Source organism: Pongo pygmaeus, chromosome 9, assembly GCF_028885625.2.
Source record: "Pongo pygmaeus isolate AG05252 chromosome 9, NHGRI_mPonPyg2-v2.0_pri, whole genome shotgun sequence".
NCBI lineage: Eukaryota > Metazoa > Chordata > Mammalia > Primates > Hominidae > Pongo > Pongo pygmaeus.
Genome location: NC_072382.2, coordinates 25,093,924 through 25,114,542, shown reverse-complemented (window position 1 = coordinate 25,114,542; position 20,619 = coordinate 25,093,924). Strand labels below are relative to the sequence as shown.

At 42.6% G+C, this 20,619-nt stretch overlaps 1 long non-coding RNA gene across 1 annotated transcript in view; it reads right to left on the bottom strand.

Moving 5' to 3' along the window:
- LOC134740331 (uncharacterized) overlaps nt 1-356 on the bottom strand; it is an 84,335-nt gene extending 83,979 nt beyond the window's left edge. The window contains exon 1 of the long non-coding RNA XR_010127724.1: nt 287-356. This is a non-coding gene — a long non-coding RNA (uncharacterized LOC134740331). The remainder of the gene's footprint in view (nt 1-286) is intronic.
- Between the last annotated feature and the right edge of the window lie 20,263 nt (nt 357-20,619).

The window sequence follows — 20,619 nt, the reverse complement described above, 5'->3', positions numbered from 1 at the left end:
TATCATTCCACACTTTTAAATATATTTAACATTAAGCCTCAAATCTCCCCAAATGTGACGCTTCAGTCACAAGATGACTCACTCTTGTTAAAACATATCCTATATGCTCTAACTACCAAATCATGCTGGAGGGCAAAGGCAGTGTCTCCTTCAGAATTTTTATCCTTCATAGCACCTGAAGTTCCGCATCTACTCACTTCTTACTAAATAAATGTTGCATTATTGTTTGTCATCATAATGGCCTGTATCACTAATCTGTGCATTTTATTATTAAATGCATACTTACTGAAATGCCACTGTATGACAGGACTATTTCTACGTACCATAAAGAGCTTGTTCTCTAGAAATGTAAATTATCTGTTACAAGTTAGATTTCATCAGAGAATGTGGTATGTGGAATAATGCTGACTTAATTGGTGCAATTCTATAACAATACCCCATATAGTCCTAATGATATCTCTGGTGATGTGTTAAGTTTTATTGTTGCCTCATTAAAAAGGGCAGAACTTTTTTTCAAAAAATAGTTAAATTAGTAGCTACAATTTTGGGGCACTTCTTTTGTATTAGAAACATTATACTACATAACTTATAGAGTTGTATCTTTATTCTCATTTTATGAAGGTGCAATGTAAAGGTTCAATAACTCAACATTTAGAATCCAAGGTTTGAACTTTACTCTTATTGCTCCATTCTTCTGGTGTTTCCCCACTCTACAAGCTTCCTTTTAATAGTTGTACTCTGAAGCAGCCCCTGGTGAGTTCTAATTCCAGGAGAACACTCTGTTCCCCTTCCAACTCCCTTCATGTTCCCCTTCGTGGGGCACCACAAGAGACCTTGAAGTTTGGGACTTTGTGAGGGTTCCTCTCTTAAAATGAGAAGCTTGCTGAGAAATCTATCATAGCAGCTGAAAGATACTAGTAAATGTTTTCCAAACAAAAATCCCTCAGTGAATCAAAGAAAAAAAGGTATAATTTTCTGTTGGTAAATGCAACATGCAGAAGTTATTTGAAACAGCTGGTTCAAGTGGAAATGAATGACTTCCCCAGGGTCACAATCTGACAGTAAGTGCTTGCTGCTTACATGTGTGGAAGAGGGAATGGGGACAGATTTTGTAACAGAGCAGAAAAATTTCTCCACCTCATCAGTTCATGAATATTTGAATGGAGAGGGTGTGACTTGCAGAGCTTCTCATGGCTTTGCTTTTTATTTTTCCTCCAGCATTCTTCTTATCTAGTGAGTATCCATCATATACCTACTACAACGTAGGGATGATGCTAGGCACTGTGGCCACGGAGCTCAATGTGACATATTTCCTTGCTTCTTTGTATTATTCTTAAAATTATGGTACAACTATATTAGGCAAAGGAGGGCAGGTGTCATTGTTTATACAGTGAGAGAGTGAAGAAATGACATCTCAGCCTTCCCACTCTCTATGACTGTACTCTGTGCTACTTGAATAGAGGAATGATAGCTTTTGGAGAGAGCCTCTGAGCTGGATCTCCATATAGTTTTCCAAGGGCTTTAACTCATTTGCTGTCTTATGCAAGCCAATAAATAGTTTTAAGCACCTATATGAGATGTAATCCTCTCTATTCGTGTGCATTTTCAAGTAAGGCATTTTATTCTTCTGCATCTCAGGCTATCTTTTGCTAAATGAGAACACTTAAGTACCGCAGCTAAGAAATATTTACCACAAATATTCAAAAGCTCTACATTGGTCATGATTCTGGTGAATGAGAACTCTACAGATATCAAGTATGGTAGTTGTAGCTCTTCTTATGCCTACTTTCTACAACCTTTCTCAGAGACAGTCAATTGCATGGGGCATCAGAAATCTGATCTGTTTCTGCTTACATACAAAGCTGCCAGAAAGTCAGGGTCACCAATTTCAGTTTCTGTGAATGGGACACAGTGATAACTTGGCTCGATCTATCTAGCTGAAGAATATGAAGGTGTATACAGTCATGCTTCATGTAATTACGGGAATGCATTCTGAGAAATGTGTCATTAGTCAATTTCAACGTTGTGTAAACATCGCAGAATGTGCTTATTCACACCTAGGTGGTATAGCCTACAATATACCTAAGTTATATGGTATAGCCTATTGCTACTAGGCTACAAAACTGTGAGGCATGGTCCTGTACTAAATATTGTAGAAAATTATCTAAATACATCTAAACATAGAAAGGGTACAGTAAAATATGATATTGTAATTTTATAGGACCCGCATCATTTATGTGGTCTGTTGTCGATAGAAACAACACCATTATGCAACATATGACTGTATTAAAAGAAACCAAAAAGGAGGAAAAGAAATCATCAATTTTGAAATCACCAAAAAGAAAGGGGGCTGAAGACTAATGTAGGAGGTAAAGAGAAAATTGAAGTAGGAGAATCCCACTTACTAAGGACTTTATAATGCCAACATGATTCACTCACAGATGGGAATCCAGAAAATAACACAAAATAAGCTAGAGGAGATAAGAAGAAGAGACAATCACTTCTAGCACAGTGTGTAAACGAGAGGGAGGGAAGACATTCTTAGTTCATGGCTTAGGGTGATGGTAAAGTCTCACCCTAAGACAAATCCTAAGATTTGTTATGGATGATAGCCTCTAATATGTAGCAGCAGCTCCTTCAGTTTCATTAGAGTGCTGAGAAATATGTGATTTCTGAGAATGCATTGTGACACCAAGAGGCAAACTAGAATCTTGGAGGAAAATATCCAAATGCACTTTTCCTTGATCCTCTATATGCCATATATAATGCTGTCTAAAGAGTGTGTTGTTTGTTTGTTTTTTGTTTTTAAAGGAAATTGGAAACCTGGAGTTGTTTGGAAGAAATAAGCCCTCTATAGACCAGGAAATCAACTGATGCCTAGGAAAGGAGGGGAAAGATGATAAGGTCTCAGTTCTCATGTGGAGGAGTGGGAGATTGGAGAACTCCACATCCATTTGAAGTAAAAGAGCTGCAGATTACCTTGAGAACTGGTGGTTATTCCATTGTCTTGCCTAATTTCTGGAAAAGGGACTTATTTACAGCCAACCACCAGTAAACGGAAATTTAAGGTAAAGACAAGCAGAGTGTATAAGATTCAAATGGTTAGAATTGCAGCCCACCTTTGGACCCCTGAAAATGGGAACAGGAAGCACAGCAATTGTAATGATGCTCCATACATGTACTATTGCTTTCTATTTTCCAACTTCCTTAACTAACTCACTGTTTTATTCTTCCTCAAAACATAAGACAGCCACCCCTCCTAAACCAGCAGTGAGTAGAGATAACTTGTGATTAATTCAGTTCCAAGAAACTACTAGAATGTCAATTAACCCAGAAGTATTGCAATAAATAGTAGAGTTTAATAAATAGTAGAGTTGAATTCAAATATCTCTGAAGCTGGACAATGTGAGTAGTGAACTATGATAAAAGAGGGATCAGTAGGCTGATGAACCAGTTGTGGTGTCAGTAAGAGACATAGCACTATATGTACTCTTAGATTTCCATTGACATGTGGTGTTTGGCAATGAGCCTGTAGTTGGTGGGCAACAGGAATATGAATATAAACTTCAAGTCCCTTGAAAACTGTCCTCTAAATCTCAGAAACAAATCAGATTTTAGGAAATCCTAGGAGAGAGAAAATGTGGGTCAACAGTTTATGACCTATTCATATATACACAGAAACAGGTGCAAAGGAAGAAAGGCAAAATCATGACGAAGGTAACCCCACCAGGATAGACATTTTAAGTGATATTTGTTATAGATACATGAGGGGCTGAGCCACAACAGTCAGGGAATGGCATGATCCCTTGGGCTACCTGAGTCTATTTTTGGCCCAAATAAACCACAACAGATTGTGACTTTATACAGATTTATTCTTTACACGGGGACACAAGACATTACAAACTGTCACCAGTAGGCCAGTTCAGGTCCTTAATTTAGCTGCACAAAAGAATTTGAGAGTGAGTCCAAAGTTAGAATGAGCAAAGAAGTTTATTGCAAGGCAAAAGTATGCTCTAAGAGGAAAAGAAGGCTGCTCAAAGAGAGAAACAGCAACTAGTGCCTTAAGAGGAATTTTTTTTATGGGAGTTTTACATACATATAAAATACTGGTGAGGTCAAGTATGCAGAGGTGAACCTGCAGTTGGCTCACGCGCTCAGAATCTTTGTGCACTAATGCACATTGCAAGTATCATTGGCATATAAAATCTCCACCTAGGAGTGTGTTTTTACTATTAAAATGATGAAAAGTTTGCTATACATTAACTTTGAGCCTAGCTGTGCATGTGGGATCCTGGAGAAGTCCCTTGCTCTCTCCTCCAGGAAGGAATTTGTAGCTAATAGCTTCTTGGGCTTTTAGTGCTGATTAATTGGCTGGAGATTGAGCCAGTCTACATCAGGAATAAGGGGCTTTTGTTCTCTTTCCCAGGCTGTACTAGGTATCAGGAACCTGTAGCCATCTGATATTCTGCTGGTGTTCTGTACAACCACTTATCTTATAAGAGAGTTAGGTGTTGATGCATGAAGGTGCAAGCTAAAAGAGCTAACTGTGAAAGGGGCCTGCTGGGCTTCACTCGAAGAGACATGTCAGTACGGCCTCCTAACTTTACTTATACTGCTTCATAACCACTATGCCCAACATTTTAAATGGGCTATGGAGGCCACAATGATTTAACTGCAGACCTAGAATATTATCATGTATTTTTTAGTTAAACCATACCGTGATCCAACGTCATGTAGACCAATGGTTTCCAAAATATGTTGCCCAAACCAGCAGCCTAACCTTCACTTCTAAGCTTGTTAGAAACATAAATCATGAGCCCATCCCAATTGAATGAATCAAAACCTCTAGCTGGAGGAGATGGAGGCAAGGATGTTTTTATATATGCTAAAGATTGATATGCATTGATATAAAAATAGCTTTCTTAGCATTTCACTCTTCATTCAACAAGGATTTATTTTGTATAAAGCACTTTTCTGAAAACTAGACAGTCAGTGGTGAACAAGGTAGACATGGCTCTGCCTTTATGAAGCTGAGCAAACTTTAGTGGTGGAGAAAACTGTTAAGCAATGACTTTTTCAATTAATGATTTCATTGCAATTCTGGTTAATGTGGTAAAAAATAACGATTTTTGAGGTATTTGAGAACATATGATGGGAAAACAATATCTTTGGTACATCTTGGCATTGTGATGGTGTATATAAAATAAACACACAATTTCAGATAAAAACCATGAAGATATAATAAAATGACTCCATGTGATGCCAGTGTAACCCAGGGGATGACCTTTCATAGACAGCAAACTGAAGATGAAAAGACCTATGTGGAATTGTAATAGTGGCTCCAAGACATTGCTCACCCTTAAGCTCCTCTCTCTTTAAATAATATTAAGTGATTCAGTGTAGCAGATATCTGAATCTATTCTAACATCAAGGGATAAATTAACTCCTGTCTGGTGCTCAATGCAATGATTCTTAAATTGACTTGGCATTCACACATCACAACAGAAATATAAGGATGCCGGGGCTTGGCGGTTAGCACAGGACATGTTCAAAGGCACAATGGGATAGAGATTAGATTCCATCATTGAGCGAGGTACAATCCCTGCTCCTGCGGCCCCCAGTGAGCACTCCACAATTCCATCCTGTTAAGCTAAAGGAACTATTTAGATGAGATAGATAAAGAATAATGAACCGAAATAAATTGAAATGTACTTGCCAAATATATTTTTATAGATTCATTTTTTCTATGAACCCTTCAGTTCTTCAAATGTACTATTGAAAATAGTGAAAAGAAGAGTCTTTTTTTGCATCCTGATATTTTTCTCTTTTTGGAGGGAGGGGGAATTCCTTCAAAGCTGAAATTTCCTATTCTTCCATATTCCGGGGGACTTCCTCTCTTTTGTCATCCTCTTCTATTTAGATCAACATTTCATTTTCTGTTATGTTCTATTTGATTACATACTTTATGGTGCCAGTATAATATTTTAATCATTTTTATTTTGTAACACAATACATGCTAGATTCTTAATAATGTTTTATTTGGCATATGAATGAATTAACACATGAATGTGTGTTGCTTAACCTACCATTCGGCAAGTTTTTAGAAAGAGTTGGAGATGAACTATTTATAAGGGTGGAATCAGACCTGGATTATGAAATGGGATTGTGATGAATCCAAGGGATTTAATATTTTTTTAATTAGTATTGCATTGCCCTGGTGTCACCTCCTTTCTCCTCATAGCACATAACACAATTTAAGTTAAATAATTACTGACACGATTAATCTCCTTTTCCTCCACTAAAATATTAGCTCCACGAGAATAGAGACAGCTTACTTTACATTGTTTTATTCCAGAAATACAGTACTCCTACAACAATGTTCTGAATCTAGAAAATGCTGAGTAAATATTAGTCGGATGATATATTATCTTGGTTTCTTTGAGAAGTTGACCCTGAGGCAAGGATTCAAGCACAAATATTTCATTTGGGAGCTGAAGGAGACATCTGTAGAAAATTTAGAGAATCAAAAAAGAAAAAAAAAACACAGTTAATGGAAGATATGCTATTAAGAGTGTACACTAGCCCCAGCACACACCAGTTCATTTTGCTCCATTAAGGAAAGACAAGAGTGGATGCTCAGCTCCCCACTGGAACACTTGACACAGTGATGAGGGTTCTGTGTTGAAGTAGAGGGCTAAGAAGCCCTGCTTCGAATTGCCTTGGTCATTCTCCTTGGTGCCAGGTTGTTTCGGGGGGTTCCGCTCCCCACCAGCTCTCAGTGACTACAAAGATGAAAGAAAGTAGGATGCTGCCTTCCCCTGACTTGCACCCTTTGCTGCTGGGTGAGGGTGGATACTCAGCTAGCCACTGGACTCTGCTGACACCATACCCACTGACTGCTTCTGCTGAGTATGAGAAGAGAGACCAGCTCCCAGCTCAGACGCAGGTACACTACCTTCACTTGCTGGGGAAACAGAGTGCCACCCACTTGCATTGAGCCAGGGATGGAAGATTAGCTCATTGCTAGGCACCATTATCACAAGGCAGAAAAATTATAGCACCGTTGTCTGTTTTCCCCAGCTGCCGGTTGGTGGGGTGGGATATTGACAATTAAATCAGCCCTCCAGAAACCATGAGGGGTACAGGGTAGTTTTCCATAAGTATTCGGCCTGACTAGGCCAATATTTTGCTGGAAAGATTTTTTGCTCTCTTAGGCCATCCCTTCTCCGGTCATTTAGCTAGGCTTAACAGGCTTTCTCAGAGCTGCTTTTGCTCTGTTGGCTGTTCTGGATTGGAGGCACCCAATATGAATATATTGGAGATAATAAGTAAACCCAGAGAATTCACCACTGTGCCACTGTGTCATTTCTCAACATTGCTAGACACCCCTCCTTTCCCATTTTCCACTTTTCAAACTTCCTATGTTTATTTTTCTGTGTTATGTCACAGGTTTTTTAGTTGTAAGAAGGAGGACCTGGGACAGAGGGACTACTTCGTTTGGGCCAGAACCAACAATCCCCTCAAATTATCTCTGAAGCCCAAATGTTTATGGAAAACTTCAAGCATATATTCCATTGAGTTTAACACTTGTCTTCTATTTACATTATTTATTTTCCTGTATGGTTAGAGAGTTTGGTGAATGGAAAAAAATTCTTTCATTTTAAATGATGCCACTGGTGGAAGTTCTTATACATGTTTCTCTTGCAATCTTCCTAGCTGGGATTTTTTTTTTTTTTAATGAGGGAAGATAAAGAAAAGATATTACAGCATATTTCACATGGTAAGTTTTTTAAACTGTTCTTAATATTTTTTTCTCGGTCTCTGGATTCAGGGTACACACAGGTGTCATGTACTTTATTTTTCAGCCTCATTTATTTAGAAATTAATCTCACACTCAAAATCCAAAATCACTTTCTATTCCCAACTGCAGTGACCTAAAAAGTTTGCCTTAAATATGACTCCATAGACGTATTTATATTTAATCAAGCCTCTTTACTGACACTGCTGGCTACAGCTGCTGATTCTGTTGCTGACAAGGGCAGGAAGGACTTTGAGGAGAATGTTATGGGACCTAGCTAATTCAATGCATAAGCTGTTTTTTTTTTAAAAAAAAAACAACATCACACAGAGGTCAAATGATGATGATTTATCTATGGTATTATACTTTCTAGCAATGTACTACACAAAACAGAAATCCAAGAAAGAGAAAGAAATAAAAACAACCACAGCCACAAGAACACTGAAGAAAATGCATCCAGATTGTTTTAGTCTTGATTTTCTACAGGTAACATATAGTCTTGATTTTCTACAGGTAACATATAGTCTTGATTTTCCACAGGTAACATATAGAGTCAATGAGTACCCAGTGTATTTGGGTTCAAATCCTCATTGTCCCACTTACTGCATATGTAAATTTTGTCAAATCATTTAATGTGGCAGACTGTTTTCTTATCTGTAAGATGGTCATAATAACAGTGCCAACTTCATAGATTGATATGAAGACAAATAATTAACAAATGTGAAGTGCAAAGAATGGTGCTTAGCAAGACATTTATGCTCCAAAAATGCTGGTTGTTTTCAGTAATCTTCGGGGCAATGATTTTCTATAATTTTGTCAACTCTGCAATTTTTTGGAAATCTATCCCTACTTACAGAGTTATCAGAGATGTCAAAGACAAATAAATCATAGCCTATGACACCAAAGAAGTTATTATCTATGAGAAATAAAATAAAGAGAAATGATGAAGTAGACTAATATTGTGGAGTGAATACTATGTGCCAGTTGACAATAGTCAATACCATCCTCATTTTGCAATAAAATAAAGTAGAGGAACAAACTCAAAGTCACACAGTTAAATTCATATATTCAAGTGCAGGTGTATCTGAAGTCACAAATTATAGAAAACTCTTTCTTTCAACATTAATTAATAACAAACTGATATGGTTTGGCTGTTTCCCCACCCAAATCTCATTGTGAGTTGTAACTCCCACAATTCCCATATGTCATGGGAGGAACCCAGTGGGAGGTGACTGAATTATGGGGGCAAGTCTTTCCTGTGCTGTTCTCATGATAGTGAATGAGTCTTATGAGATCTGATGGTTTGATAAGGGGAAACCTGTTTCACTTGGCTCTCATCATTCTCTCTCTTGCCTGCTGTGATGTAAGACATGGCTTTCATCTTGTACCATGATTGTGAGGCCTCCCCAGCCATGTGGAACTGTAAGTCCAGTCAAGTCTCTTTCTTTTGTAAATTGCCCAGTCTTGGGTATGTCTTTATCAGCAGAGTGAAAATGGGCTAATGCAGTAAATTGATACTAGTAGAGTGGGACATTGCTGAAAAAATATGTGAAAATGTGGCAGTGAGTTTGGATCTGGGTAACAAGCAGAGGGTGGAACAATTTGGAGGGCTCAGGAGAAGGCAGGAAAATGTGGAAAAGTTTGAAACTTCCTAGAGACTTGTTGAGTGGCTTTGACAAAAATGCTGATAGTGTTATGAACATTAAGCTCCAGGCTGAGGTGGTCTCAGATGGAGATGAGAAACTTGTTGGAAACTGGAGCAAAGGAGACTCTTGTTATGTTTTAGCAGAGACTGGTGGCATTTTGTCCTTGCCCTAGAGATTTGGGGAAATTGGAACTTGAGAGAGATGATTTAGGGTATCTGGCAGAAGATATTTCTAAGCAGCAAAGCATTCAATGAGTGAATTGGGTGCTGTTAAAGGCATTCAGTTTTATAAGGGAAGAAGAACATAAAAGTTCAGAAAATTTGCAGCCTGGCAATGCTATAAAAAAGAAAATCCTATTTTCTGAGGAGAAATTTAAGCCAGTTGCAGAAATCTGTGTAAGTCACAAGGAGCTGAATGTTAATCACCAAGACAATGGGGAGAATGTCTCCAGGGCACGTCTGAGATTTTTGCTGCAGCCCCTCCCATCACATGCCCAGAAGTTCACGAGGAAAAAATGGTTTCATGGGTCAGGCCCAGGGTCCCTCTGCTCTGTGCAGTCTAGGGACTTGGTGTCCTGCATCCCAGCCATTCCAGCTGTGACTAAAAGAGGCCAAGGTACTGCTTGGGCTGCTGCTTCAGAGGGTAGCCAAGCCTTGGCAGCTTCCACATGGTGTTGAGCCTACAAGTGCACAGAAGTCAAGAATGGGGATTTTGGAACATTCACCTAGATTTCAGAAGATGTATGGAAACACCTGGATTCCCAGGCAGAAGTTTGCTGCAGAGGTGGGCCCCTCAGGAAGAACCTCTGCTAGGGCAATGCAGAAGGGAAATGTGGGGTCGGAGCACCTACACAGAGCTCCTACTGGTGCACTGCCTGGTGGAGCTGTGAGAAGAGGGACACCATCCTCCAGACCCTAGAATGGTAGATCCTTTGACAGCTTGCACCATGCACCTGGAAAAGCCACAGACACTCAATACCAGCCCATGAAAGTAGCTGGGAGGGAGGCTGTACCCTGCAAACCCACAGGGGTGGAGCTTCCCAAGACCATGGGAACCCACCTCTTGCACCAGCATGACCTGGATGTGAGACACAGAGTTAAAAGAGATCATTTTGGAGCTTTATGATTTGACTGCCCCACTGGATTTTGGATTGGCGTGGGGCCTGTAGCCTCTTTGTTTTGGCCAATTTCTCCCATTTGGAATGGCTGTATTTACCCAATAACTATACCCTCATTGTATCTAGGAAGTAACTAACTTGCCTTTGAATTTACAGGCTCATAGGCAGAAGGGACTTGCCTTGTCTCAGATGAGACATTGGACTGAGGACTTTTGAGTTAGTGTTGAAATGAGTTAAGACTTTGGGGGATTGTTGGGATGGTGTGATCAGTTTAGAAATCTGAGGACATGAGATTTGGAAGGGGCCAGGGGTGGAATGATATGGTTTGGCTGTGTCATCACCAAAATCTCATCTTGAATTGTAACTCCCGCAATTCCCACGTGTCATGGGAGGAACCCAGTAAGAGGTGATTGAATTGTGTGGGCAGGTCTTTCCTGCACTGTTCTCATGATAGTGAAAGAGTCTCATGAGATCTGATGATTTGGTCAGGGCAAACTCATTTTGCTTGGGTCTTATCATTCTACTCTCTTACCTGCTGTGATGTAAGACATGCCTTTCTCCTTCCACCATGATTGTGAGGCCTCCCCAGCCATGTGGAACTATAAATCCAATTAAACCTGTTTCTTTTGTAAATTGCCCAGTCTTGGATATGTCTTTATCAGCAGTGTGAAAATGGACTAATACACACAAAAAAAGATAAATTATGGTCTGAAGGTGGTTCCAAACTCACCATGAACCGATGTCAGTCTTACCTTGTACATGGCCAGTGTCTTGCCTGAATGAAAATTCCCAGAAGAAGAAGAATTTGATAATCACAGTCTCCTCCTCTGTAAAATGAGGTGGGCAGAGGAAATATCTCTAAGGCCCATTCCCATTCTAGCAATCTGCAAACCTATAAATGTTTATGTTCTGGAACTTTATTTTTATATTATTAATGACAATTTTGCATACTATTTAATAAATAGAAATAAAATTTAGCAGATAGGTTTGTAACCTTCTGTGAAGCAGGTTGGTGCTATTGAAGAAATTGTTTTTAAAACTTTTATAACAGAAGGTAAGAATAAACCAAATAATTATAGAGATTAGGGGTTGACTAGGAAAACCAAAAGGATGTACAGGTGTGATGTGCTTGGAGGCTCCATGAGATTCTATACTCATTTAATGACTCACTAAAACACCAAGGCATACTTAATGCATATTATCTTATTGAATCCTTACAAAATCCCTGTAAAATTGGGTTATTAAATCCCCAATTTTATGTGAATGATGGAATCTCAAAGACGTTAAGTAATTGCTACCACAAGGTCATACTGCTTCACTGGAGGAATGCTGGAATTAAAATTCAAGTCTCCATGTGGCAATGTCCATTGTCTTTCTACTGTTTTTGAAAACCTCCCAAAGTTTTCTGTGCATAACAAACACTTTTCTTCTCATGTATTAATATAAATAACAGTACAGGTCATTACTGTTATTTATTTACATAAATAAAAGTATGGGTCTTTGCTATATTTGTGGTAGTTATTTACAATAAGTACTGACTTTTTAACTATTCTGAACATTGAAATAAAATGCTATTTTCATTTACTGATGGAGCTGGACCTATTAAACACCAAAGCCTTTCATTGTAATTTTCTTAGAAAGTATTTTCAGGAATGGAAGAGCAAAGGGACTGACATTTTGTAATAAATTACTCTGATCCAATCACTTAACACGTCTTATTTAAACATTGCAATGTTTGGGGAAAATATTATCTTCCTTGTCTAACAGATGAAGAAGCTAAGGCTTAGAGAGTTTAAATAAGAAGCTACAGGGCCTTGTGATTCAAAAGCCCCCTTTTACAATATTGCCTCCCAGAGCTAATTTCCAAATCAGGCTTTATTTTTCTTATGTTCCTTTAAACTTTTGGCTGGTATTTTCTTTAAGTTTTTATTTTAGTGCATCTCTAAAAGTTCAGAAATATATATTGACATTGGTAATATAAACATAAACAGAAAGTCTATGTTGTTCAGACAGTGATCAAATCAAAGTCTCAGTACTCACATTATTGGTGAGTGACTTATGCTTTTAATGAACATAAATGTATATAAATTAAGAAATTATTGATCATCTTAGGCCCTCAGTTTGCATTTGCTCAATCAGGGAATCAGTAATTTTTATGGCTGAATAACAACCAGCATTTCTTGAGTACTTGTGCCTCATCGCCATGTTGAATCAGGTTAATAAGTTGTGCTGATTCTTTTATTTTTTCTCAAATAAATATTTTTCCCCCTTAGGGATCTTATCTTCAGCCATCTAAAATTTCTTCAAGTCAAAGAATACGCAACCCTTGACACATATGTCTAAATCTTTGTAATTTTTAAGCAAGAGCTTGATTTGCTATATGCCATAAGCTAAATGGACAATTTGAGGCACACATTTGTCTGGAGACAAAGTCTTGCTCTCAGCAACAGTTTAAGATGTTTCAGTGAGCAGCTATTGAAAGTGATATATTATGCAAGCAATTTCTTTGTAGTTGTCTGTAGAAACAGCTCAGCTACTTAGACACAAATGAGTGGTGAAGCCAAGGTGAAGTGTTCCCCAAATTCCCATGCTGAGTTGTTTGTTCTGTCCTTTGTGCTCCCACAGCACTTTCTTCTTACTTCTGAAATAGCACTCACCAGCTTCTACTTATTTGTTTACATAAAATTCTCCTGCCGCCACATTTGATTATTAACTCTTCAAGGTCAAGGACCAAGTCTTAGTCCTCATTATACCTCGAGTACCTACCACAGTGGCATATACATAATAAGAGCTCAATTATAGTCCTGAAGCGAGTGAATGAAGGAAAGAACAAAGGTCTCTATATTCTTCTCAATATTAAGATTTGTGGGGACCAAGATTATGTGCCACCTGGATTCTCCTTCAACTTCTTGTTCTAGCTTCTGAGAATGTTGTCAGCAGCCAGCCTTCAGTTCTCAACACCTGCAGAGATTGTCTCATCTACAAAGAGCTGCCTTGCTGAAGGTCAAACTCGTTTACTTGGTAGGCCATATCCAATGACTGTTCCACATAACACAATAAAGCACTAGCTAACTCATCCAAGAGGGAACAAACTTGAAAAGCTAATCAAACTCCAGAGTTCTCTTAGGATTGTAAAGGTTGCCACTGATCCTACATATCAATATAGCATTTTCTTCTTCCCAATCCTGTTTCCCTACTTTCCCTTCCATGAATGTTGAACACAAAGACACTCCTTAGTGAACATACTGCAAATTAATCTCTGTCTTAGAATCTACTTTCCAAAGGAACTCAGCCTACAATGTTTTAAGGAGTATAATTATGAACAAATATAGTAAGAATCTGTTTTAGTGTGTCACTTCCACCCTTACTTCTCCAGTGGAAATCTATGCTGATTTAAAGATTACACGCCAGGAAGTGTTATGAGGTTTTGAGAGGTAACTGTGCTGGCAGTCCTCACAGCTTTCTGGCTCTCGGGGCCTCCTCTACCTGGGCTCCCACTTTGGCGGCACTTGAGGAGCCCTTCAGCCCACCGCTGCACTGTGGGAGCCAAGGCCGGAGCCCACTCCCTCAACTTGCAGGGAGGTGGGGAGGGACAGGCACAAGCGGAACCGGGGCTGCCTGGGATGCTTGCAGGCCAGCTGGAGTTCCAGGTGGGCGTGGGCTTGGCGGGTCCCACACGCAGAGCAGCCGGCAAGCCCTGCCTCCCCGGGCAATGAGGGACTTAGCACCCAGGCCAGCAGCTGCGGAGGGTGTACTGGGTCCCCCAGCAGTGCCAGCCCACCAGCGCTGCACTTGATTTCTCGCTGGGCCTTAGCTGCCTTCCCGCGGGGCAGGCCTTGGGACTGCAGCCCGCCATGCCTGAGCCTTCCCCCACCTCCCAGGGCTCCTGTGCAGCCCGAGCCTCCCCAACGAGTGCCGCCCCCTGCTCCATGGCACCCAGTCCCATTGACCACCCAAGGGCTGAGGAGTGCGAGCGCATGGCCCGGGACTGGCAGGCACCTCCACCTGCAGCCCCGGTGGGGGGGTCCACTAGGTGAAGCCAGCTGGGCTCCTGAGTCTGGTGGGGACGTGGAGAACCTTTATGTCTAGTTCAGGGATTGTAAATACACCAATCAGCACTCTGTCTCTAGCTCAAGATTTGTAAACACACCAATCAGCACCCTGTGTCTAGCTCAGGGTTTGTGAGTGCACCAATGGACACTCCGTATCTAGCTACTCTGGTGGGGCCTTGGAGAACGTTTATGTCTAGCTCAGGGTTTGTGAATGCACCAATCGATACTCTGTATCTAGCTACTCTGGTGGGGCCTTGGAGAACCTTTCTGTGGATACTCTGTATCTAACTAATCTGATGGGGAGGTGGAGAACCTTTGTGTCTAGCTCAGGGATTGTAAACGCACCAATCAGTGCCCTGTCAAAACAGACCACTTGGCTCTACCAATCAGCAGGACGTGGGTGGGGCCAGATAAGAGAATAAAAGCAGGCTGCCCGAGCCAGCTGTGGCAACCCACTCGGGTCCCCTTCCACACTGTGGAAGCTTTCTTCTTTCACTCTTTGCAATAAATCTTGCTACTGCTCACTCTTTGGGTCCACACTGCTTTTATGAGCTGTAACACTCACCAGGAAGATCTGCAGCTTCAGTCCTGAGGCCAGCGAGACCACGAGCCCACCAGGAGGAATGAACAACTCCAGACGTGCCACCTTAAGAGCTGTAACACTCACCGCAAAGGTTAGCAGCTTCACTCCTGAGCCAGCGAGACCACGAACCCAACGGAAGAAAGAAACTCCGAACACATCTGAACATCAGAAGGAAAAAACTCCAGATGCACCACTTTAAGAGTTGTAACACTCACCGTGAGGGTCCGCGGCTTCATTCTTGAAGTCAGTGAGACCAAGAACCCATCAATTCTGGACACATTTTGGGAATCACGAAGGGACTTTCGCCTATTGCCAAGCAGTGAGACAATCGCCGAGTGGTGAGACCGTCACCTATTGCCGAGCGATGAGACAATCACCTATCACCAAGCAGTGGGTACCATCGGACCCCTTTCGCTTGCTATTCTGTCCTATTTTTCCTTAGAATTCAGGGGCTAAATACCGGGCACCTGTCAGCCAGTTAAAAGTGACTAGCGCGGACCCCGGGCTAAAGACATGGGTGTCAGGCTTTCTGGGAAAGGGCTCTCTAACAACCTCCGACTCTTTGGAGTTGGGACTGTTGGTTTGCCTAGAACCAGCTTCTGCTTTTCCTGTACTTCTGGGCTGAGCTGAGGGTTGACAGAGAGGAAAGCCATGCAGCTCCAGGGTCCTGACAACATGTTGATTGACCCTGCGGCCATGAGCGGAACTCTCAAAAGCATGTCGCCCAAGTGAGACTCGCCCATCTATCCTATCTATCCTGACCCTTGCCTCCTGGGTCCTAATGCTTGCCAGACAAACTTCCTCTTGCCTTTCTTCTCTGAGGTTAGACCTGCTTCTAAAAATTGCTACCTGTCTCTGGTGCTTTTCTAGTTTCTCCTGTAAGAATGATTTCTAGTATAAACTCCAGGACTCTGTTACCTTCTTTAGGCACCCAGGCTCACCAATCAGAAAGACACAATTTTTGCCCAAAGCCCCGTCGTAGTGGGGACTACCTGGAATTTTAGGATCCCTCCTCAGACTAACAGGCCTAACAAAAGCTGTTCCTGAAGCTAGGATATGGGGAGCCTCAGAAATTGTATCCTTCCTATTCATATAAGTGAGAACAGAAGGTGTCACTCCTCCAACCCTAGAGATCCCTTCCCTCCCTCAGGGTATGGCCCTCCACTTCATTTTTGGGGCATAACATCTTTCTAAGACAGGGGTAAAGTCCCAATACTAACAGGAGAATGCTTAGGACTCTAACAGGTTTTTGAGAATGTGTCGGTAAGGGCCACTAAATCCGACCTTCCTTTGTCGGTCCTTCTTGTGGTCTAGGAGGACAGGCAAGTGTGCAGGTTTTCGAGAATGCATCATTAAGGGCCACTAAATCTGACCTTCCTCAGTCCTCCATGTGGTCTGGGAGGAAAACTAGTGTTTCTGCTGCTGCATCGGTGAGCACAACTATTCCAATCAGCAGGGTCCGGGGACCATTGCGGGTTTTTGGGTAGGGGTTGTTTCTGCTGCTGTATCAGTGAGTGCAACTATTCCAATAAGCAGGGTCCAGGGACTGTTGCAAGTTCTTGGGCAGGGGGAGAAACAAAACAAACCAAAACCGCAGGCGGTTTTGTCTTTCAGATGGGAAACACTCAGGCATCAACAGGCTCACCCTTGAAATGCAGCCTAAGCCATTGGGACCAATTTGACCCACAAACCCTGAAAAAGAGGTGGCTCATTTTTTTCTGCACTATGGCTTGGCCCCAATATTCTCTTTCTGATGGGGAAAAATGGCCACCTAAGGGAAGTACAAATTACAATACTATCCTGCAGCTTGACCTTTTCTGTGAGAGGGAAGGCAAATGGAGTGAAATGCCTTATGTCCAAGCTTTCTTTTCATTGAGAGAGAATATACAACTATGCAAAGTTTGCAATTTACATCCCACAGGAGGACCCCTCCGCTTACCCCCATATCCTAGCCTTCCTATAGCTCCCCTTCCTATTAATGATAATCCTCCTCTAATCTCCCCTGCCCAGAAGGAAATAATCAAATAAATCTCCAAAGGACCACAAAAACCCCTGGGCTATCGGTTATGTCCCCTTCAAGCTGTAGGGGGAGGGGAATTTGGCCCAACCCGGGTACCTGTCCCCATCTCCCTCTCTGATTTAAAACAGATCAAGGCAGACCTGGGGAAGTTTTCAGATGATCCTGATAGGTACATAGATGTCCTGCAGGGTCTAGGGCAAACTTTTGACCTCGCTTGGAGAGATGTCATGCTACTGTTAGATCAAACCCTGGCCTTTAATGAAAAGAATGTGGCTTTAGCTGCAGCCTGAGAGTCTGGAGATACCTGGTGTCTTAGTCAAGTAAATGATAGAATGACAGCTGAAGAAAGGGACAAATTCCCTACTGGTCAGCAAGCCATCCCTAGTATGGATCCCCACTGGGACCTTGACTCAGATAATGGGGATTGGAGTCATAAACATCAGTTGACTTGTGTTCTAGAAGGACTAAGAAGAATTAGAAAAAAGCTCATGAATTATTCAATGATGTCCACCATAACTCAGGGAAAGGAAGAAAATCCTGCCTTCCTTGAGCGGCTACGAGAGGCCTTAAGAAAATATACTCCCCTATCACCTGAATCACTCGAGGGTCAATTGATTCTAAAAGATAAGTTTATTACCCAATCAGCTGCAGATATCAGGAGAAAGTTCCAAAAGCAAGCCTCTTCACCCCAGGGACCAGTGCCCAGTTAGCAGAACTAGTGGCACTTACCCGAGCCTTAGAACTGGGAAAGGGAAAAAGAATAAATGTGTATACAGATAGCAAGTATACTTATCTAATCCTACATGCCCATGCTGCAATATGGAAAGAGAGGGAGTTCCTAACCTCTGGGAACCCCCATTAAATACCACAAGGAAATTATAGAGTTATTGCACGCAGTGTAAAAACCCAAGGAGGTGGGAAACTTACACTGACAAAGCCATCAAAATGGGAAGGAGAGGGGAGAACAGCAGCATAAGCAGCTGGCAGAGGCAGCAGAAAGGAAAGAAAGAGACACGAAGTCAAAGAAAGAGACAGAGAGGAAGAGACAAAGAAGAAGTCAGAGAGAAAGAGGGACAGACACAGAAAGTCAAAGAGAGAGTTAAAAAGAGAGGAAGAGACAAAGAATAAGTCGAAGAGAGAAAGAGAGAGATGGAAGTAGTAAAGAGAAAACAGTGTACCCTATTCCTTTAAAAGCCAGGGTAAATTTCTATCTACCCAGCCAAGGCATATTCTACTTATGTGGATCTTCAACCCATAGTTGCCTCTCAAACAGTTTGCAAGAAATAATGAAATCTATCCTTACTTTACAATCCCAAATAGACTCTTTGGCAGCAGTGACTCTCCAAAACTGCCGAGGCCTAGACCTCCTCACTGCTGAGAAAGGAGGACTCTGCACCTTCTTAGGGGAAAAGTGTTGTTTTTACACGAACCAGTCGGGGATAGTACAAGATGCTGTCCAGCATTTACAAGAAAAGGCTTCTGAAATCAGACAACGTCTTTCAAATTCTTATACCAACCTCTGGAGTTGGGCAACATGGCTTCTCCCTTTTCTAGGTCCTGTGGCAGCCATCTTGCTGTTACTCGCCTTTGGGGCCTGTATTTTTAACCTTGTCAAATTTGTTTCCTCTAGAATCGAGGCCATCAAGCTACAGATGGAACCCCGAATGATTTCAACTAACAACTTACAAATGGAACCCCAAATGATTTCAAGTAACAACTTCTACCGAGGACCCATGGACCCACCTGCTTGCACTTCCCCTGGCCTAGAGAGTTCCCCTCTGAAGGACACTACAACTGCAGGGCCCCTTCTTTGCCTCTATCCAGCAGGAAGTAACTAGAGCGGTCATCGGCCAAATTCCCAACAGCAGTTGGGATGTCCTGTTTAGAGGGGGGATTGAGGGGTGACAGCGTGCTGGCAGTCTTCACAGCCCTCGCTCGCTCTCGGCGCCTCCTCTACCTGGGCTCCCACTTTGGTGGCACTTGAGGAGCCCTTCAGCCCACCACTGCACTGTGGGAGCCCCTTTCTGGGCTGGCCAAGGCCGGAGCCCACTCCCTCAGCTTGCAGGGAGGTGGGGAGGGAGAGGCACAAGTGGGAACCAGGGCTGCGTGGGGCGCTTGTGGGCCAGCTGGAGTTCCAGGTGGGCATGGGCTTGGTGGGCCCCGCACTCGGAGCAGCCGGCCGGCCCTGCCAGCCTCGGACAATGAGGGACTTAGCACCTGGGCCAGTGGCTGTGGAGGGTGTACTGGGTCCCCCAGCAGTGCCAGCCCACCAGCACTGTGCTTGATTTCTCCCTGGGCCTTAGCTGCCTTCCCGCGGGGCAGGCCTTGGGACTGCAGCCCGCCATGCCTGAGCCTTCCCCCACCTCCCTGGGCTCCTTTGCAGGAGCCTCCCTGACGAGTGCCACCCCCTGCTCCATGGCGCCCAGTCCCATCAACCACCCAAGGGCTGAGGAGTGCGAGTGCATGGTGCAGGACTGGCAGGCACCTCCACCTGCAGCCCCGGTGTGGGATCCAATGGGTGAAGCCAGCTGGGCTCCTGAGTCTAGTGGGGACTTGGAGAAACTTTGTGTCTAGCTCAGGGATTGTAAATACACCAATCAGCACTCTGTCTCTAGCTCAAGATTTGTAAACACACCAATCAGCACCCTGTGTCTAGCTCAGGGTTTGTGAGTGCACCAATGGACACTCCGTATCTAGCTACTCTGGTGGGGCCTTGGAGAACATTTATGTCTAGCTCAGGGTTTGTGAATGCACGAATCGACACTCTGTATTTAGCTACTCTGGTGGGGCCTTGGAGAACCTTTGTGTCGATACCCTGTATCTAACTAATCTGATCGGGACGTGGAGAACCTTTGTGTCTAGCTCAGGGATTGTAAACACACCAATCAGTGCCCCATCAAAACAGACCACTCGGCTCTACCAATCAGCAGGATGTGGGTGGGGCCAGATAAGAGAATAAAGGCAGGCTGCCGGAGCCAGCAGTGGCAACCCACTCGGGTCCCCTTCTACACTGTGGAAGCTTTCTTCTTTCACTCTTGGCAATAAATCTTGCTACTGCTTACTCTTTGGGTCCACACTGCTTTTATGAGCTGTAACACTCACCGCGAAGGTCTGCAGCTTCACTCCTGATGCCAGCGAGACCACAAGCCCACCGAGAGGAATGAACAACTCCAGACATGCCACCTTAAGAGCTGTAACACTCACTGCAAAGGTCAGCAGCTTCACTCCTGAGCCAGTGAGACCACGAACCCACCAGAAGTAAGAAACTCCGAACACATCCAAACATCAGAAGGAACAAACTCTAGACACGCCACCTTAAGAGCTGTAACACTCACTGCGAGCGTCCGCGGCTTCATTCTTGAAGTCAATGAGACCAAGAACCCACCAATTCCGGACACAGTTT